We start from the raw sequence: 17574 nt of genomic DNA on the forward strand, positions 1-17574 counted from the left end.
CCACATCTTTCTTGTGCTGGATGCTGGAGACCCATATGGGATATTCACGAAGGCAGTATTCCAGATGGGGCCTCACAAGGGCAAAGCAGAGCAGAAGGGAAAAATTCTCCTTCATCCTGTTGACTACTCATATTTTGGTAGAGCCCATGTTACCTATGGCCTTTCAGGCTGCAAGCAGACAGTGCTATCTCGTGTCCAGCTTTTCATCCATCAGGACCCACAATTCCTCCTCCACAGGATGGTTCTCAATGATTTATTTTCCCAGTCCACACTCATATCAGGGATTGCCTGGACTAAAGTGTACTTGTACTTGGCTTTGGTGGACCTCATTAGGTTCACAGAGGTTCACTTCTCAAGCCTGTCCAGGTCCCTTTGAATGGCACCACTCATTTTGATGTCTGCAAACTTGCTGAGGGTACACTCTGTCCTACTGTCTATGTCATTGATTAAAATGTTAAAAGGCTACCAGTCACAAGATGTACCGAGGGACACCAATAAACAATGTGTTATTCCATTTGCTTGACTTGTTTTCTTTGCTTTTTATATATCTGTTGTGTGTTTCAAAAATGCACTTATGTATGTTTATGTATGTTTGTACTGACTACAGGATAAAGAAATGCTAGTAATTTGCTATTCTGCTTTAGGCACTTCTTGGGTTAGATTTTTTTTTTTTTAATTTAAGTGCAACAGCTTAGTATAATTTTTCTGTTTTATTTAAGCAAATAAATATTGGACAGAACCCCCAGCAGTAAATTATATTTTATATAATATCAACTAATATTGTATGTGTAGTGTCTTAAAACATTTATTTTGAGCAAATTAGTATGTATCACACAACAAAAGTTGAACATAGGTAACCACAAGACAGCAGAGAATTTCCTAAAATCAGCCTCATTTATTTTCTTATCCTTGATCACATTAGGAATTTAAGATGCAGTGAGCTGCTTACTCCAAAATACTCCATGCCAAACTGTTTTAACCTAAAAATACATCTGAATCCACAGTGTCTATTAATAGGATGGAAGTGTGATATGTAACATACAACAATTAGATTCTCTCTAACGTGAGACAGATTTTATACTGCATCCCCAATGTATTTTGGATATACATATGCCTCATTGTGATAAGCAAGTGTTTTTAAAAAGGCCACACGCTCTCGACACCAGTGAGATTGCTTGGATTGTAAGTCAGAACAGTAGAGATTCCAGAAGTTTTATGAGGAACAACATTCTATAAATTGGAACATTTTAATGTAATTCCACCACATGTGATGAGATGAGATAAAAAAGAATTGCCTTCAGAAGTGTAACTTCGTGATTTTCATGTAAAGATCTACAGTCCAAAATAAAATTAGATTATTTTTTCGTGCTTATTTACCACACATGATTTCTTTCTGTATAAAATTGATTCAAAAACACTTCACTGATATTAAAAGAAAGAAAATAATATTTGAATGATTTGTAAACAAAGTTTCCAGTTCTTTTAGAAAATAATCTTTTTTTTTTTCCATGAAATAATATATTATTTGAAAATATGGAATTGCATTAATGCTTTTTGCTTATACAACACTTATTTATAGAAATTGGACAAGTATTTTTTTATTTCATGAAAGTTTATTGAGACTGCTTGAAAGATGTAGAACTGAAAGACTTTATTTTAAATTCAACAATAATAGTCTTCAATAACAGGATTTTACATTGAAACTACTGTAGTTATAGTGAGTTACAGTCACTGATCTTGGCCTTATAAACAGTTTAGATCTACAACATAATAATAGTGTACATGTTCGTTTTCAAAAGAAACATTCACATGCTTGACATGGAACACGTAGCTTTAAAAACAGTGGAGATATAAAACTAACAATAGATAGCATAGCAAAAGCATACTAGGGTGTGTTATGTCATAATGTCAGGATTCAATGCACTTGACAACAGATACTGTCACATAGACTGTTTCATTCCTTTAAATTAGAAACCAAGCAATTTTTACTCTCTCTGAAAAAAAAAAAACGACAGAGGACAATAATGTGTAAGCATTATAAGGGAAAGAACTGCAGTTTAAGAAATGATGATGTGGCTGTAATTGTGCTGTAATTTCAGATTCTATCAGAAATAAACAAACTGATATTTTGAAGAATTATACAGCAGCTTATATAGAGGACATAAGGCGGCCCTTGAAGATGAAACAAATGATGAAACAAAGCTTTATACATAGCAATTGGGAATGTGAGCTCCTGATATTTTATCTTTTTGACAATATATAATTAATTGTCTGCATAAACTAGTACCAAACTTCAGTATAAACTCATGTCAGTGTTAATTTGCTTATTTTCTCCATTGTAAAAGGAATGTTTCTGGAATACATTCTTCTGATATACAAACATTGTCTTCTGCTGTCCAACTAAATGTATTTTCAGACAGTTTTTACTGATTTATACTCTCACTCCTTCCACAAGCCATTTCTTTATTCATCTTTTGCTTTCAGAATATGAATAAAATATTTTAGTCTTGACAGGAACAGATCTCCACTTCATGCTAGAAGTCCTTTCGGCCATTATTTCAATGTGAAATGGTTTTCTCCAAAGGGTAATCTGCTAGTACTTTGTGTAGTAGTCCTCTACTCTGGATGAAACTTGAGGAGAATCCTAAATAATGACTTCATAGGAAAAAGAGACACAGAATGTGAGCATTTGTGCTGAGATGAAATAAGTTCCCTATATAGACAATAAGATGAATAAGCCTACTGTGTATCTTTCATGAAATTTAGATAGCATTTAAAAAATGGATTTTTTTTTTCATGTGGCTAAACCTAGACTAGTGAGTAAGGCATTTCATCTCAACAGATTTACAGAATATTGTCAGTTTTGAGGATGCGGTATCCACACATTATCTAAAGGTTTGTATTTTAGAATAACTCTTGCCTGTTTCCAGAGTACCTAAATGTCCATTTTTAAGAGTATCTTCAAGGAATTTGGTTTCTGTACTTATTTTCTCTGAAGGAAATCCAGTCTTCCTGTTTCAAGGCTGCTCGAGGTTGCAAAATTCACCGCTAGAGTTGTGACAGACTATAGAGTTTCTTCAAAAGTACACTACTGATTTTGATTAAAATGATGACAATAAATTCAGTGTTCTTTTCCTACAGTGAACTATTGGAGTAATATTTATCTTGAATTTGATTCTTGATATTGTCTAGGTTTATGCCATGCTCTACAGTATAGAATAAGCCATGTGTGACACTTCTGGAAAAAAAAAAACAAAAATTTTGATGTTGAACCAGTAATATGTTGCTAATGATATAAATTAAAATCAATAATAAACATTTTTTTTAAATGAACTTTTTTTTTTTCTTAATTACTTACAAAGATGCGATAAATTTCCTGTTTTGCTTGTAAAAACAAAGAGCTCTTCTTTGAATTTTTCATTTTTTATTTCACTATTCATTTGACTAACAGCTATTGGTCAGCACATGAGGGGTGGAAGAACAGATAGTATAATGCTCTGTTTCAAAGGGCGTATGCAACTCCTTAACAAACATAGTTAGGCTTACACTGTAACATTTAGACACAATCCGTATGTAGTGTATGGATCTGGATAAGATTGAAGCTGCTTGGTAACTTTCGCCCTTGGTTTACAGTGACTCTATACAGTTTCTAGATTTCTTGGAATTTTTCCTGGAATTCAGACTGAACTGGATGAGGGGGAACATACGGAGAGCATGTCCACTTTCTCAGGGAAAAGTAATGACCAAAAGTATTTTGGAGTAAAAAACTTTCCAAAAAGTATTTTTGGAAAGACAAATAGCATGGTTCTATATCTTTAATCATAAACCTTGCTGCTGGTGTTCACAAACCTATTGTGAGAGTACTGTGAGTACTGTCCTTCGTTCTCTCAGGCAGGGAACTGCTAGGGCCTACCTGCATATTCAGCAGCATGGAAGACAATTCTCACAGAGATACCTGCAAAGAACAGGCAATTCTGCTATCAACACTAAAGCTGATAATGCCTTGGGATCTTAAAATATTGTATCTATTTTCTCAGAACTTTCTTATTTTGTAACCTCTTATTTTGTGGGAATCTTTAAAATACATGAAGTATATTCTGCGAAGTATATTCTGCAAAATATCTTTGAAATCTAGAACACAAGTCTTATAAGGAGCTGCTGAGCAAACTGGCATTGTTTAATCTGGAAAAGAAGAGGTTTAGGCTCAATCCTTGTAATTCCCTACAACTGCCTGAAAGGAGGATGGGGGTCAATCTCTTTTCCCAGGTTACAACCATAGTAAAAGGGACAATGGCTTTATCTTGTTCCAGGGAGGTTCAGGTTATATACTAGAAAAAATTCATCTCATAAAGTGTAATGTTGCATAGGAACAGGCTGCCCAGGGAGGTGACTGATGGAGTCATCATCCCTGAAGGTGTTTAAGAAAAGAGTAGATGTGACACTGAAGGACAAGTTTTAGTGGGTATGGTTGTGATGGGTTGGTGGTTGGACTAGATGATCTTAGTGGTCTTTTCCAACCTAAATAATTCTATAAATCTACGATTTATGTGATAAATATTTACACTATGTCTCACATTAAATTTTTTAGTCTTGGTTATCAGCATGAGGTTGGGAATATTCATAAAACTTGGAGGGTAATGTGCACTAGTCTCTGAAGCATTCTGCACAGGCCTGCAGTTCTGAAGGGATTTTCCAAGGTTACTTAGCGTCAATATTTTGCATCACTGATCAGGTCTTAAAAATAAAAAACAAATTTTGCTTTTCTATATTTATAATTAAGAGTAACATCTTTAGAGCAATATTACTGAAACCAGTTACTTCAACTGAAATCTATGATCAACAGCCAACATACTTTTCACAAATCCAGCGCATATCTATCTAAATTTCTGGTGATATACATGTGGCTACCTGCCATGTTTGTCTGTGATGACAAAACTCTATCACCATAGCAAACCAAAATGTTTTTCATTTGCTGTTTATGTCACAGGTTCTCTGGTAGTGATCATGAAAGTTTGACATTTCCTAAGGAATAAAATGGAAGAGCCAGCCCACTCTATGAGGGGAACTGCAACTAACATTAAAGACTAAACACTGTGTAAATCGCAGCACCATCTTGGTCAATAAAAAGTCATTTTTAACCATTAAAGCAGTGACTGTACCTAAATAAAAGTGTAAGTAAACACAGAACTTAGTAGAACTAGATTCAGTATAAAGAAGCTACTGTAGCTTTACTTATGCTCTTAGCTTCTAGAAAAAAAAAAAAACAAAAAATTGACATTTGTTTGACTGCAAATGACAGAAGCTATCATTCTTTAGGTGATGTCATTACTGCCCAGCTTTATAATTATTTAGATTAATACACATGAGAATGCTTCAAAGGACAAGAACAATGGTGTTACAGAGTCTCCACTGGAAGAAAATGTATTTATTAGTAAAACCTGCAGAAGGGGCAGGAGTTTGTTTGCTTATTTTTCTTTAGTTTTCATTAAAAATGTGGAAACAAATTTGTTGGTCAAGATTTAGACAAATACCTCCATCCAAGCCTGTAAGAATTATTATACCATCCAGATCACATGTGGTTTTAGTTAACTTCAAATTAAAAGGAATTTCTTCTTCTTGAATCTAGTAGCCTAAAAATGTAAAAACAAACAGTTCATCCCTGAGACCCGGATTTACAGTATGTGAATGATCTAGAATAATGTCTGGGTAAAGTTATTAAGGACAATAATCAACTAATAAGATAGCAGATTATAGCAAATATCATTGGCAGGATGTTGGAGTTGAGAAGTCACTGGTCAGAGTTCACTCACCTCTGGGCCGATGACATTTCTGAGTGAAAAGACATTGTTTTCTCTTTTTTTAAGACAAAATCTTAAAATGAGCTACAGTCATTTCATTGAGTTTTGTTACAAGTTCTGAAAGTAAGGATTTGTATAGAAAATAAAGCACAGTGATTTAATGACTTTCCATAGGATTATGCATGCTGAATCACAAAGACAGGATGAAAGCTTGATGCAAACCTGAGGGGAAGGAGATACACAAATATCTCACTTGTGTTGCACATTACAGCACTGGGACTTGCAAATAATTCTGGCTTTTTAGTTAACCTAGGTTGAGTTACAACTAATTTCAAGGGTGCTCCTTATAACAAAGTTTGCTATCTAGGAGCTGTTCTCCCCCCCCTCCGCCCCCCCTCCCCCCCATTGTTTAACATACCACTAAGACAGAGTGGCTGAGATGATTCCCTTTGACAGAAATAACTGGAAGGCTGTATACTCTTTCACAAGGCATGGGGAGCTCTGTAAGCTCTCAGGAAGTCTGTGACAGAATACAAGCAAGAAAACAGATATAAAAGACTATCTTGAAAACCTATCATAATCATTTCTTGAGTAAAAAAAAAGACATCTGGAAAAATGTCCTCACAAGATCTATGAGGAAATTGTTTCTATGTAGATATAAGTAATTCCATCATCTAATCCTATTTCTGATATTCACATTTTTCAGGTGGTTAAAATGCACTGCTCATTCTAACCAGCAGCACATTCTCCTATAGTAAGATCACTGCAGTTTCATTTCTGAAGTAATGCTCTTGGACAGTCTCCATTTCTTGACTAGCACTGTGGACAGCTTGAAGACCAGAAGTGCCTGGGTCATCAATAGAACTCACTAAAGGAGTTGGAAATGTCAACATCCACTTATTAGCTGACAAGCTAGACTTATGTGAGATGTAAAACTAATTTGAATATTTTATCAGACAATTTAATAACTAGCTGAATTAGAGTTGATTAGAAACAAAATGTATAAAATTAGTCCACAAGGGGAAAAGCAATATTACATTTCAGGTAGTGCTGTGTTTCATTTTCATATACTATGGCTGAGATCATAATTGGCCACAGCAAAAGAAGCAGTAATATGAGAAGAGCACTCCAGTCCTTCTTGAAAAATACTCTAATGATACATAAAAATATGTTAATTGTCGGGAGTCATGGATTTCACTAGTGGGACATCCTCTTGCAAGTCAGAGAACCAGAATGAAAGACACTTGCGCATGCATACACATGCAAAATCAGTGTGCTGCAGTGCTCACTCTGTGCCTGTATGGAGTATGCTGCTACACCTATTAACAAGGCTTATTTCAAATCACAATTGTTCAATACCATTCTGTGAAGAACCATGATTTGAGTCCTAGAAATTATCTCAAACAGCAGTCATATTTACATATAGTTCATCTGTAGATAGCAAAATATGAATCAAATTATTTATTATAAGTTTTTATTCAAGTAAATGTTTCTTTCCAGGAAAACAAACAAACAAAAAGGCAATAGTGGAAGTAAAAGTAAAGCATTTTCTATTATTCAAAAAGTGAGACTGAGATTGCTCTTTTCTGGTTTCATTGCTCTTCTTCCTTGTTTCAGCTCTCTTCTTTGGATGACTTTCCCCAAATTTTCTCCAAATTCTGTAAAAATATGACGAATCTTTCTTGTGTGTTGTACCACGTACTTGTATAACTATTGACAAACTGATTCAGGTTCCTGCTCAAAATTCAACAGCTGGCTTTCAAAAAAACTTGTAGGCTAAACATCCTTTTAATATATTTAGGAGGATACATTTATCTGTGTGTGTGAAATTAAGAATGTAGTTGCTTTGATATTCTAGGCCAGAACCAGAAACTAGGGCTGATTCTCTTGCCCAGTGATTATATCTGTGCATAAAATTTTATTCTGCCTCTATCTGAGACAGTCCATTTTATAGAAGCTTAAGGTTTTTTTTTCCTTCAAATTAAGAAGAAAATGGTTATGAGTTTCCTTAAACTAAGAAAAGTATGTGAATCTCCAGTATCATAGCCGAGTGACATACTTCTTTGGTACTGTTACTATGGATATTTTTGAGGAATAAAGAGTTGCTAATGTTTCCTGCTTCTCTTGACCATCTAAATGCATTCTGCAAATTCGTGAATGTCTTAACCATATTTCTGGCAAATAAACTACTGACAAATAACATTACCCCTGGCTGGCTGTAAAGGTAAAACCTCGGCATGCTTCTACTCAGAAAACAGCTCTGTAAAATTTGCATTGTGAGGCTCTGGATTTATTGTCTCTCAGGGACTGCAGAGAAAGTTTTCCTAAGTGTCAGTACTGGAAAGTATGAAAGCTGCTTTGATTTCTTTCTGACTTCTACATTAACACAATTATTAAAGACTGTCAAATTAAATCTACTGGGAGCACCTTATTGTCTTCAATTTCTGACTCCAGTTTAAATTTCACTGAGCAGGAAAGTATAAAACTGTGAACAAAGCATATTCCTGCAGCTGAAACTTTGTTCAGATCTGCTGATCATGTGGGAACCAGAACAGAAAATGACTCATTTTCCATACCCACTCGGCTCTACAGTGTTTCAATGGAGGACCACAATCTCATTTTTTACAACAACATATTCAGCTGTAAATAATTATAAACAGGTATATTACTCTTTTTAAAAAGTACTTCTGATCTCTTCTGTATGCAGATTCTTAGACCTAATCTTGGTTTGAAAAAAATGTGTCTGGAAACCCAGTAACTGGAGAAATTATATATCAACACATAAATAATAAATAATAAATAATAAATTTATATAAGATACATTTTTGAATCATCTGTTATGATTTCATATTGTAATGTACCTGTAAAACCCAAGAAGTCTTTAATGTCCATTAGACAGTCACAAATGCAATCTTAATCACAGTAGTACTACAGAAAACATAGAAGCTATGTCAGATCCCAGAAACAACCCATGAGGAATTTTTCATGTACAGGATAAAATTGAGGTGACACTGAGCTGTCTACCTTGATATAAAACAAAGAAAATGAGATGAGAAATGCAATGCTCTTCATGCCACATCACAGCGAAGAAAGAACAAAAATTAAGACAGAACTAAGGAAAAGAGAGAGCAAGTGTAAAAGGAAGATATTGCAGTGACAAAAAGGATATGATGAAAATGAAAATTTATCAGTGAGGGAGTGACATTATACTTGACAAGTCCCAGAAGTATTAGGAGATTGAATAAGCAAGCTGCATAGTAGATAAAGAGCGAACTATTGAAATTAAACTGAAATAAGCATATCATGACAAAATATATTGTAACATCATCATCACTTACGTATCTCTACATAGTAAGTATTTGGAATCAATCATGCTTGTGGTCTGACTGAAATTTTCTAACACAAATATCTGATCTGAAATTATTTATTGCTATTTCTTGGACATTGTATCTTGACATTTTCGAGTAAACCAGTGATGTCCCTCTAGATAATTGTCACTAGACCTTGTGATGGGAAAAAATGCAGATTCACAGAAGTGGCAGAATCTAATAAATCTCAGCGTCATCCTACTTTTCATTTATTTACTTAGTTATCATAAGTCAACTGAACAGTGCAGATCCAGGATCCACCAACATATCTGCTTCATTTTGAAAGCAGAGTGCTTGATTTGAAGGGAATGTAAATGCTCTCGTGTTTGAACTAAAGCACTGTCTGATCCACTTTGATTGAGAAAAATCCATGCTCTACTTTTCTTTCTAACCATGTCTGATTTCCAATTACCCAAATTTATTACATTTGTTATCAGCATTATCAACAATTTTTCAAATACACACAAGGGATGGAATTTATCACACTATGCTCTGTATTCCCTCCAGGAATTAAACAATGTGTAATACTTTGTTGTTTTTTTTTTTTTCCAGGGACTTCATCATTTTTGTATCAACATTAAACCATCTGAATTAACAGATACTCAAAACTAAAATGGATCTGGATAATAAATATCTCATATATCTAAGTTCAAAACTTACATTAGAAACTCTTATATGCAAGTGATTAAAAAAAAAGCTATCTTAAACTACGCTAGTGAGAGTACTTTGGACATTGAACCTTGATAATATTTATTCATGTATCAATTGCTCGTAGGTATTCTAAACTGTGATATAAAAGACATTAATGAGCATAGTTTACATAAACACACCTTATTTCACACCTCAGGTGAGCTAAGAATATACAGTCAGTTCCTATGGCAGAGATGATGACTAGCAGTTTCATTATAACAAAACAGCTTTTTACTGTGTGATCTGAAGGAGTTATTTCAAGTGGTATCCAGCAGCTCTCTGTACATCTCTTAAATTTAGTAATTAGTTTGAAGAAAAATAAAAAGTTTATGTGATGATATTGAGCATAAGGAAAAAATATAGAAACGACACAGGAGTGGAAATGGAATTTGACTATTTTTTCAGAGCCAATGTTATTTAAATATTCATGAAGTATAGATGGTCTTTTTCACTTTTCAAGCAGTTCTTCATGAAAATATGTACTTATTACAACATGTAGTATTTTATTTCACTTCTCAATGATTGACTGATCCAGTGATCTATTTAGAACCAACAGAAAACATCGCTAGTATTATACGTATTAATCTTCAAAAAGATCACCTTATTATGTCATGCCTTTATAATCAACATAAAGTCTCTTAGAGTCCAGAATATGGAGTCCAAGAGACTAAGACATTCATTTGTTTCTGATGTAAACCTTATACTGAAGACATTTTTCAGATTTCTGTAGTAACTCTAAAGCCTTTCTTATATGATGAGAGCAGTGGAATTTAGAGGGGTAGGGTTTTGCTGATTTCCTATTTTATTTATTTATTTTTAAGATCTCTGTGCTGTATCCTTATAGTCTCCTGTCATTTAATATGCATTTTCTTAGCAGGACATCTCCCAGCTGTTAAAAGGCTAAAAGATGCATACTGAGTTGTTTCTCTACTTGATTTGTGTCCCATGAAATGATGCAGATGTGCAGAGGGGTTAAGACTGAGGAGAAACTAGGTTTGGGTTGGATGTGGGGTGGGGGAAAGTAGTCAGAGTCCTCTCTTTCTGAGCAAGGACTTTTTTTTCTCCATTTGACCTGTTCCTATCTTTGGCCTAAACAAGTAACATTCTCCCAAACTCCAGTTATCAATTTATCTTCCATGTGGACCCTGTTGTACAGCAGATTTCTGTCATTAATGTCATTTTTATTTTTAAGTAGGGTGTTGGCAATAAGTGCCTTCTAAACTTGATTCTATCAGACCATATTAAGGTCACGCATTCTTTTTTACTTTTACTGTATACTTCATGCCAGACTGAAACTGTAGAGCCAGAAAATCTCAGCATAGGTCCTGCTCAAGAATTTGGGATGAGTAAGTAGATACTGATATATCTGTCATATTTATAGTCGAGATTGGCTTCAGGGAAGTGGTTGTATCTCAGCCAGGATAATCCATTCAGTGTTCTAACAAAGTGTGGTTGTGTAAATATTCTACCTGAAGCTAACTGCAAGAGTTTTCTAGTGGTCAAATCCTGTCATCATCTCATTGCATTTAGTATCATTGAAAGTAAAGAAGCTGTTGAGACAAAGAAGTTTCATTTCAGGTAAGACTGAAAAATGTCAGTTCTCACTATACAGAATTAAGAGGAAAAATACCATAAACCCATTCCTAGCAATGCAAAATGAGGTCTAACCTACCTCTCTTAATAATAACAAATGTTCTACTCTGAAGAAAGAATGGGTTGGAAATTTTCCAGTATTTTCTTTCTTAAGGAAAGACTAATGTGATAAAGATTTGTCTCATTAAGACATACCTGTAAAATATGTTAAAATAAATAAAGAAAAAGAAATGAATAATGATGTTTTTATATTGTTACTGAAACTGTACAGTTTCCTAAAGTTAGGAAATTGCATAATCAAGTGCCTCCTTATTTTTTTCTATGGAAACTGCAATTGATACTAAGAGCACAATAACACTATTTGATAGAGTAAATTCTTAGCCACAAAACACTATTTTGCAACATAGACACCACCATTAGGAATGTATTTTCACCAGTGATGAACAAGAGCCTGCATGCTACGCTCATATAACCCTGAATGGCCATCTGGAACATGGCTTGTCTTTCATGCCACTCTCACCACTGCTGAAACACATCACCCACCTCCTCACTGTGTTCATATCCACTATTTGGTCTCCATAAATGTTCAACAGGCATCAAAAAATGTCAAGAGGTGCAAGTTTTTTTTCATGGAGAAATTCCATTACACATTTTTGTTTCATACACACTCCCATTTCAGATGTCATTTTGTCAGACTGCCCCTCTGCTGCCATCTGTCACATGGGAACAAAACGTAATAGGATACTGGCTGGAAGGTTCAATCTCTCCTGCATACCACCACCATCCACCTCTGATATCGTGGGCCAACAGAATAAAACAGTAGGCATTACTTTTGAAGTAGTCCTCATACAGCAAATTGCTTTATGTTCACAATTGGAATTAAATATTTCAGATTATAAAAAAATAGAAAATACACTGTTTTCAGTAGGCATTTTTGACATAGATTAGCATATATTTTGGTATAGAACAATTCATTTATCTACAGAGCACAATAATTAAATTTATTTTCTGATTACCTCATATATTGCCAGTGTAAGCAGAAATGCTTGACTGTGCAATTTTCTAACCATAGGAGTTACGAATATCTTTTCATTTATGTAATTCATGTGCCCATAATGCACACATTTATATCTATGCTAATTACTGTAGGCTATTTTACTAGTTAGCTAGGCAAAATAGTGAATTTGTTCCTGCCAAATACTAAGACAGCTCAACTGAAACATTCTAAAATCTTTTTTTCACCACAAACTGCAAACATATTAGTGAAACTATGATCAGAAAATAAGATATTTACATTAATTTAACAATAGCTGTCTGTAGAAGAGTTCTGCAGTGTACAGACAAGTGGTTTAATTCTGTCTTTCTAATGTATTTGTACTGATGCAAAATCTATATTTATCAGGTGATTTCTTGAAAATAAATCTGAATTTGAAAAGGTAAATAGAAATTTTGTTTTAAAATTCTTTATTTTACAGAATTTTGTAGAATCATTACATGGGCTAGATGTATGCATGCATGAGGAAGGAAATATGTACAAATAATAATGGAAATCATAGAATGGTTTGGGTGGGAAGGAATCTTTAACATCATCTAGTTCCAGCTCTACTAATATAGGCAGGGATACCTCCTACTAGACCAGTCTGCTCAAAGCCTCATCCAGCCTGGATGTGTGAAATGTGAAAGTATAGAGGAAATATTCATCCAAGCACTTGTAAGCATTAAGAAAATGTATCTATATAAATACAAAAGTGTATATATAATATTCATATCTCCTTCATGAATGTTGATCTTTATCTAATCTGTTTATACAAGCCATTTGTTCTGGCGTTTATGCAACTGTTATTAAATACAACTCTAAGTTTAATAGGATACTTACTGTAGAATAATTACATTCCAAATGTTTATTGAAAACACTTATGGTTTACAAAGTTTTGATGGTTCCTTTGGAAAACTGTATCTGTTAAGTTTCAGTGATTACTTGTTTAAAATAAGACATCAGATTTTCATATCCATTCCTGCCAAGCTCCATATGAGACATACTCAGGCTGTGACTGATTCATCTCTTTTCTGTTTTGCAGATGTAGGTTACTGCTTATTTTCATGTGGCAAGGATGTGTTAAAATGAAATAGACAATGTCAATGGGCAGTAATTCCTAGTTAATGTTGACAGTTTGCAGAAGTGAATCAATTTCTTTGTTCCACCTGTCCTATATAATATACTCAATATATTTCAATAATTCTACCCCAAGTTACATAATATAGTTTATATAACCCTGTATATAGACATAATCTGAAAAACAACTATAAAGTGATTGTCATACTTGTCATTCCATACTACTTTGTGTATAATACTCTACATTTAAGCTACATTGTGGGCAAATCTAAAAAATCAGAAACTCTAGTGCACAACCACCATAAAACTAATTGGAAGTTGCATCCAATACTCGTAAGAACTAAAATTCAACTGATAGCATAAAGAAATAAAATAAAATGCAGGCTTATTACTCCTCACCTGCTGAAATAATTTCCTGAATAAAACAATGATTCCTAGAAGTGAACATTTTGTTCCCATCTTAGTAGAAGAAAGTACTTGTTTTGCTTCATCTAAGGTATCTTGTAACTTCTGCTTTCACATAGCAGAGAAGCACACTTCCAAACCTGGAGGATTATTTCCAATCTTTCTATACAGCTACTGTTTCTTCAAAAGTATGGAGAAGTAGAAAAACGATAAATGAAACAAACAGACAAAATTATAACAATGTACAGTAACAACTAGGATATTATTGAATCTTTGGTTTTGAATAACAATACTAAAGAAGATTCTATAGAGGTAAGACTGGTAAGATGGCCTGGTTGGTTAAACACAACAAGGAACTGTTGATTTACAGAACACTTTAATTCAGGAAATAGATTATACAAGTAGTTATTATTGAAATAGCAGCTTAATGTTCCTTATTTTGCAGTTGAGTTTTCTTGATTAGATAATTCTGGTTTGTTTTTTGTTTGTTTGTTTGTTTTTCTTTATTTTTTTTCCCATATGACATAAGATTCTTTAAAAATAAAAACAAATAATTAGGTTGCTCTAAATGTAATGGCTTCTTCAAGAATTTCCATGGAGTCTTATACAGATACAAAGAGCACAAAAATATTATTTGATAGAGCAAATTATCAGCTGCAAAACACTATTTTTCAAAATAGCCACCACCATTAGCTGCGCATTTTCACCAGGGATGAATCCTTCATGCTGTGCTTATAAAAATCTGTACCACCAGAGATGACGCAAAAACTAATTCACAGTGTTTTACCATGCACCTCACTGTGCTCACATTCACAGCTTAGTCTCCATAACTTTTCAGCAAACATCAGTGAATGTCAGCTGGTGCAATTTTTTCCACATGGAGAAATTCAATGACACACATTTGCATCACATACACTTCTATGACAGATGCCATTTTGTCAGACAGCCCCTCAGCTGCCATCTGTTGCATGGTAACGAAATGACAGAGAATATTGGCAGAAGTAGACCTTGTATAATTATAGAAAGGTTAGATTGGAAGTCCAGAAGTCAACTCTGCTTGGGCATCTGGAGTGCACTGTCCAAGACACAGGCCTTCTATAATAGGTGATGTACAAAATAATAGATAATGCATAATATAAATTTACTTCAACTTATAATAGCTTATGAGTATGGAGAAGGTTTGGAATTTCTCTAAATCAAAAATGCACAAATGATGTAGAATAAACATGGTAGTCAAGGTGAAAAGAACTAGGAGAAGATCTCCAGGGATAATTCAATTAATCATCTCAAAAAGGATATTAGGAATGAGTAAGAAATGAAAAACAAGAGAAGTTCAGTGAAATCAAAGAATCATAGTATGGTCTGGGTTGAAAGGGAACATAATGATCATCTAGTTTCAAATCCCCTACTATGTGCAGGGTTGCCAACCACCAGACCAGGCTGCCCAGAGCCACATCCAGCCTGGCCTTGAATGCCTCCAGGGATGGGGCATCCACAACACCCTTGGGCAACCTGTTCCAGTGCGTCACCATCCTCTGTGTGAAAAACTTCCTCCTAATATCTAACCTAAACCTTCCCTGTCTCAGTTTAAAACCATTCCCCCTTGTCCTATCACTATCAACCCATGTTAAACAGCCATTCCCCCTCTTGTTTATATGCTCCCTTCAAGTACTGGAAGGCCACAATGAAGTCTCCCTGGAGCCTTCTCTTCTCCAAGTAAACAAGCCCAGTTCCCTCAACCTTTCTTCATAGGAGAGCTGCTCCAGCCCTTTGATCATCAGAGACAAAAAATGAAAGAAAGACTGTAGATAAAAGTGAAGACTGGTAAAGTTTAAAATAGTTTTGTTAAAATCTAGTAATAAACTTGTTTCCAATAAGAATGCTGCTCTATGATTTGGAAGGCAAAGTAAGCTTGTTGATATCGGTGAAAGTAGAAAATTGATATAAAATGATAAACATTAGAAACTGAGATGTCTCACAGCTAGCAGTTGAATGCACTCATTCTTGTCGTCCGTGGGACAGTGAGAAAAAATAAAGATGAGAGAGAAAAGTTGTGGGTGAAAACGAAGACAGCAAAAACACTTAAAACTTATTGTTACAATCAGAACAAACTGGGTGCAGGAATCAGTAATAAAATGACAAATATTTAAATGCTTCATCTCCTCAGTACCCAGATAACAAAAGAGATGTAGATGTGTAACTATTGTGGGTTTTTGTTTTTTTTTTTTCTCATTAATTTTATTTTCTCTTTCCAATAAACTAAATTTTATGTACTCTGAAAAAATATATATATATCCAGCAGCTCTTGCCAGGTGTCTTTAACAGTCTTGTTTGCAAAGTAAATTTAACTGCTTCAGATTATTTTGTAGTTTTGGCCCACAGAAGTTTTCTTACACCTAAAATGATTACAGGTGAATAGGTCAATCCTTCCAACTCAAAGATCACCCTGAACTGAAGAGAAAATCTAAAAATCCATTAAGAAATTGGAGAATTCGTGGAGGTTAGTTGTTAGTCGAGAGGGAATTCTGTTACATGTTCTCAAGTTCTGAAAGCATTAAAGGAGGCTCTTGAAGCTCCTCTTTTACAATGAGGCAGCTGAGGCAATCTACTCAAAACAGATTTTGTGTTTACTCTTGGTGGACTTCAAGCAATGAGACCTATAAAAAGAATTACGATGTTTCAACCATTTTAGTATCAACACAGTTGGTATATCCATTAGCTTGGCTCTTTTGATGGAAGATTGAGAATTTGAATTTCAAACTTCATCGTGTTTCAAACACTGAGTGAGCATACATCAGCTGTGTAACTGCTCTATTTCCCTTTTCATTGGCTGAAGAAAGAGAATTTTTTTTTTTTCCTCCATGTTTCCAGTGGGAAATTTAACTAAATGGCAACATAAAGCAACTTTTTTTTTTTTTTCATACATGTGAATATGTAGCTTTAATTTTAATCTCAGAAATCTTGATTGAAACTATGGTTTCATCATTTCCTCTCCCTCCACCTTTTTTATGTACTGTCATAATATTTCTAATAAATTGGATTAGTTCTCTGAAAGTTGGGAGTGCTTGGTTTTGAGAAAGGGCCATATTGAGCTACACTTGACAGGCAGGGAACCCCATTTGGGTCTCTCTGCTGAAATCACTGACTTGTATTTAAAGATAAAATTTGGCACAATAACTTGAACAGTGTGAACTGAAAGGTATAGTCAATCTTTTAGAAAGATAATGCCTCAGATATAACCTAGATAGCATGTCAAGTAGGCAAGAAGAATTTGAATTCCTTGTGCGTTAAATCAGAAGGACTTGTCTAATGCTTATAAATAAATTAACTTAAAATAGATTAGCTTGGAAGTTCACATCATAATCTGTGCTTAATAATGTGTGTTTCTATTCTATTAATATATATATATTGGTTACCAAAAATTAAAAATTAAACTAAAAATTGAGTTTAAAAGCCATTCTGTTACCAAAATGATCATGTCTATAAAATGTGCTTAAAATTCTCATTCTGAATTCTAACCTCATGTTTTAAGACAATTGTAGGAAGCTTACTGAATAAAAGTGATATTTAATTTACACTTGTTTCATGCAGGAAAAGCTGCATAAAA

This window comes from Meleagris gallopavo, chromosome 1 (assembly GCF_905368555.1).
Source record: "Meleagris gallopavo chromosome 1, MGAL_WU_HG_1.1, whole genome shotgun sequence".
Taxonomy (NCBI): Eukaryota; Metazoa; Chordata; class Aves; order Galliformes; family Phasianidae; genus Meleagris; species Meleagris gallopavo.